Source organism: Dioscorea cayenensis, chromosome 9 (assembly GCF_009730915.1).
Source record: "Dioscorea cayenensis subsp. rotundata cultivar TDr96_F1 chromosome 9, TDr96_F1_v2_PseudoChromosome.rev07_lg8_w22 25.fasta, whole genome shotgun sequence".
Classification (NCBI taxonomy): domain Eukaryota; kingdom Viridiplantae; phylum Streptophyta; class Magnoliopsida; order Dioscoreales; family Dioscoreaceae; genus Dioscorea; species Dioscorea cayenensis.
In genome coordinates this window covers 5,918,425-5,922,867 of record NC_052479.1, presented here as the reverse complement: position 1 = coordinate 5,922,867, position 4,443 = coordinate 5,918,425, and the positions used below count along the sequence as shown (strand labels likewise).

General features: G+C 43.2%; 1 pseudogene; it reads right to left on the bottom strand.

Moving 5' to 3' along the window:
- Positions 1-949: 949 nt before the first annotated feature.
- On the bottom strand, positions 950-3,068 carry LOC120269141 (annotated as a pseudogene).
- Between the last annotated feature and the right edge of the window lie 1,375 nt (positions 3,069-4,443).

Below are 4,443 nucleotides of genomic sequence, written 5' to 3'. Positions count from 1 at the left end.
CAGGGAGTGCGAACTCGTATCGTAGCTAACGTCGTTGGTTGTCTAAATCTCTCCCCCAAAAACTGCATGAAATTTATTTAGCCCTTACTTATATTATACATCTTTTCATTCTTCAGAGCCTACTCTTGCTGGAGTTGTGGCTGGGTCAGATTCAATAACCTCTGCTAATCTCCGAGCAGCCTTTCCTTCGGCTTGTAGCAAACGCTCTCAGAGGCCATTATTTGAATTTGATCGGTTAAAGCCTGTTTCGGCTATTTTATGTTCGAATGGAAAAGACCTATTAGAGCCGTTTCCGGGCCTGACTTCTTAGTCGGATTTTGAGAAAAGGTGGGGTTTTTCCCTGAGTCGACCGGCGGGCCCCTTCCCTTCTCCTAACTCTCTCCATTCATTGAGCTACCTTCGGTTTCCTTAAGGTGCTCGCTCTTCCTTACTGGATAATGATTGGCTACCCTAAGGGGCCTTTACAGCTTGAGTCGGTCGGTCCGGCAGCTCGGAAGGCGGGGGCATGTTTTGGAGGCCTTCTTTCTGGGGAATGGGGAAAGGCAACTCGTTTCGTCAACTGTGAAGGCGAGGTCGGCCTATCTGAAAAAGCGAACTGTAGCCAGTGACGGGAAGTCCAGGGCGAGGAAAGAAAATGAAAGACTCCTATTGCTTGCTGGAAGAGTGCCGCTGGCGGGAAACAGTAGTAGCCCGAGCAGTCAGAGATTGAACTGCGGTAAAGAAAGGAGGCCGGTAGGAAGCAGCTGTCAGAGAGTAGCCAGAGCAGTCAGAAGTAGTGGGAAGAGCAGCTTTAAAGATATAGGGTCCGTTCTTCTCTTTGACTGAAACCATAGATAAGAATTTTTTTTGTTTATAGTCTATCGTAATACTGAAACTACGGAAGAGTAGCAGTCAGAATACATTGCAGTGCTCTCACATGAGTAGGTTAGGGCATACTAGGATCATTAAACCAAGTTGAACTACCCAAGTGCACTTCTTGTGTAGATGGTAAGCTAGTTAGAAAACCCTTTCCGAAAGCTAACAGATCAGGTGGTTGGTTTACTTGAGATTATCCACTCTGAGATTTGTGGTCCATTGAATGTGCGGGCTCGTGAAGGGAAGACTATCTAATTCTCCGGAAAGAATGAGTTGAAACCCCCTAATTGTTTCTGCGAGACCAACATATTTCCCTGGAGAACCCGTAAATACTTCTGCCACGAAGAAGGGTTGTGATAAGAAACGCTCAATTTTTCGTGCTCTTGCTACAGTTAAACGATCTTCTTCGGATAATTCGTCCAACCCAAGGATAGCTATAATGTCCTGAAGTTCTTTGTAACGTTGTGAAGTTTGCTTAACTTTTTGCTTGCGCAGTTTCATAATGTTCCTCGCCAACGATGCCAGGCTGTAACATAGTTGACGTTGAATCTAAAGGATCTACCGCTGGATAAATACCTTTGGCAGCTAATCCTCTTGATAGTACGGTAGTAGCATCTAAATGTGCAAATGTCGTGGCAGGAGCAGGGTCGGTCAAATCGTCCGCAGGTACATAAACTGCTTGGATCGAAGTTATAGATCCCTCTTTGGTAGAAGTAATTCTTTCTTGCAAAGAACCCATTTCTGTACTAAGGGTGGGTTGATAACCCACTTCTCCCCAATAAGGCGGATACTTCTGATCCTGCTTGGACGAAACGAAAAATATTGTCGATGAATAGAAGCACGTCTTGTCTTGTTCATTAACATCCCGGAAATATTCCGCCATGGTTAGGGCAGTCAAACCAACTCTCATACGAGCTCCCGGTGGTTCATTCATTTGACCATAGACTAGAGCCACTTTTGATTCTGCAATATTTTTTTTTTTTCATTAATCACTCCGGATTCTTTCATTTCCATGTAGAGATCATTTCCTTCACGAGTACGTTCGCCTACTCCGCCAAATACAGATACACCCCCATGAGCCTTGGCAATGTTGTTGATCAATTCCATGATGAGGACTGTTTTACCCACCCCAGCTCCCCAAAATAGCCCGATTTTTTTCCCCCACGACGATAAGGGAGCTAAAAGATCCACTACTTTCATCACCTGCAACATAATAATTCTTTCTCTCGCTCTTTCTTTGAGCAGGCTGGTTATCATTTAGGACAGGCTCAATCAATGTAGGAAATGGAGGAACAAAGTCTTGATATGTCATATGATGTTCATCAGCTTGTGAGGATAGCTTAGACTCATGGGAATAGTATGGAACTCCTTCAAAAAATGTAACATCACGTGAAATGTAGTGTTTTCGATGTTTGGGATCATAACACTTGTCTCCCTTTTTTTTTTTATTTATGAGCAGAATATCCAAGAAAAATTCATCTGACAGATCGAGCATCCAACTTATCTCTGTTCCTTTCAGGCAGATGTACATAGCATACACAACCAAAGACACGAAGATGGGGGATACGTGGATGTTTTCTTTTCTTTTGGAGAGAACTTACATTTCCAAGAACATGTGTGGGCAATCGATTAATCAATTAGCATGCAGTTAAAACAGCATCACCCCAAAAAACTTTAGGAACCAAAGCATCTATCAAAAGATACCTAGTCACTTGAAGAAGATGCCTATTTTTCCGTTCAGCAACACCAGGACAATCAACACAAGTAGTATGGTGTGCAATACCATTCTCTTGAGGGTATTGTCTTATTTCTTGGTTTACATACTCAGTCCCATTATCAGTGTGAAGGACCTTAATTTTGGCATCAAATTGGGTTTCAATCATCTTGTGAAATTGTTTGAAAATAGATGGAGCCTCATCCTTGGTTTTCATGAGATACAACCATGTTACTCTTGAACAATCATCAATGAAAAGAATATAATATCGATAACCAAACAAAGAGGTAGTAGGTGATGGGCCCCATACGAGTAGAGGATCGGCACCAGATCAGGAGGTCCTTTGCCTCGTCTTCCCAGCTGCAATCCATCTCGCTAAGGCGAGGGCTTCTTGCCATTGGGATTCGTGAAAACAGAAAGAGAACTGACTCCTAAGATCATTTATCGAGATAAAAGCTTCTCCTTCCCTTCCTTCTTAGCGCTACGTGAGAAATAGAAAAACTAGCTCCGACTCCCCGAGTGATTGAACTCAAAAATCATTTTTCTCAGTAAGTTCCTTCGGTCCACGCCGATGAAAGAGACCGAAGAAGGTGCAACTAGCGCTTAGAGTTCGGTGACAGGATAAACTACATACCCAGAAATCTTATAGTTACTGCTTTGCACGAGCTGAGACAGTGTAGATAGATCCGGATAAGGAAAAAGATCACATTCCTACTACTATAACTAAGAATGGTAATTACCTCAAAGAGCGCAACAACCTAAAAAGAAAGGCGGACAAGAGCTCTTAGTACGCGAATGCCCATTAGTAATTAGTCTTATAGCACCAGCGCTTATGGGCGGCAGATACATAAAGTATGTCACTTCCTTGGCAAATTCAAACTCATGCCTTTCCTTAATCAGTTACTTGTCCCCTCTCTTACTATAGAGTTTAGGCCAAGACTAGAGGTAGAGTTCTAAATTCACTTCCTTGCCGGTCTGCCCTTCGTCATTGTTGGTTTGCTTTTGAATATTGGACCAAGGCCTCGATCGACCACTTAATCATCTGAAGGAAAAAGCTCGCTATAGAGCAATAGCGCTGTGACAAAGAGAGAAATATCCATTCTATTATATTATAAGGGGAGCTAGAAGCAGAAACAATTGTGCTACAAGTCTCGTAACGTAACTCCGGAGAGGATCCTTCCTTCCGTTTTGTTTGTTGGAGGATCGGATTCATTCCATGGAAAGACAGCGAATCATGGGTAAGTACGCATAGCATAATAGGTCGTGTCACCGTCCACATTTATCCCTTTCCCGTTTTTCGATAACAGCTTTTGTGGGACCTTTAGGAGTGAGCCGCAATGCAAATAGGGCTTTTTTTGCTTTTTGTAGAGTAGTCGAGGTGAAGTTCCAGTTGATAAAAATTCATATTCCTATATTATATATATATATAGGGTCAAGGATGGTTTATTCCACTGAATAGTTTGCTCCCGTCGAAACGGATCCTCTTCCACACGACGATTTCTCACTTGAACCCGAGCGGTCAAGTGCAATCTGAAATCCCGCCTTTAGTCTCTACTTGAAGGGGTAAGCCAATAATAGAGCTTTCGTGGACCGGAAACCATAGATAGTCGTGCAGTCCTACCCAAAGGTGTAATGACTTCCTCTCCGTCGAAAAGACCTTGACGAATAGATTCCCAAAGTCTTGCAGCAGGGTGTGGGACTTCACAAAAGTCACAGTTTCAAGCCAACCGAAATCCAGTCTTGTTGATCGACCATACGGGGAAAGTGAAGACGAAAAGTCGACCAGAGCAAGCAATAGATCTTTGAGAGTTTAGGTCAGGTTCAGGTGGGACAACAGCTTTTTCCGAAATATGTCAGGGAGGAAAGGTAGTAGA